A 372-nucleotide genomic window follows, 5' to 3' on the forward strand; every position below is an offset into this window, starting at 1 on the left:
TCGCCTTTTACTAAAGACTTCCGTGGAGAGGAACACCACTGAGTTGACCCTATTTTTGACAGGCTTTGCCATTTGGTTGAGCCTTGTGCATTTGTGAACAGCAAGCCTAGACTGGAGCGATTCACCACGGGCGGGCGTGACGCGCAGGCAGCTGTTCTCATGCGCAAGCAGCTATTCTCGTGCCCAATGGAGACGACGGCACCACGACAAGTGAGACCCGCCCCAGGAGGTTGCACTGGGCAGCAAGCGCTTGGGGGTCATCGCTTCTCGGCCTTTTGGCTAAGATCAAGTGTAGTATCTGTTCTTATCAGTTTAATATCTGATACGTTCTCTATACGGGGACAACATATTAAACGGATTTTTGGCAGCAGG

At 51.6% G+C, this 372-nt stretch overlaps 1 pseudogene; it reads left to right on the forward strand.

The window, feature by feature from the left end:
* Positions 1–259: 259 nt before the first annotated feature.
* LOC121939081 lies at positions 260–372 on the forward strand (annotated as a pseudogene; the record flags this gene model as incomplete).

The sequence above is a fragment of the Plectropomus leopardus genome, unplaced genomic scaffold, assembly GCF_008729295.1.
Source record: "Plectropomus leopardus isolate mb unplaced genomic scaffold, YSFRI_Pleo_2.0 unplaced_scaffold40789, whole genome shotgun sequence".
Classification (NCBI taxonomy): Eukaryota; Metazoa; Chordata; class Actinopteri; order Perciformes; family Serranidae; genus Plectropomus; species Plectropomus leopardus.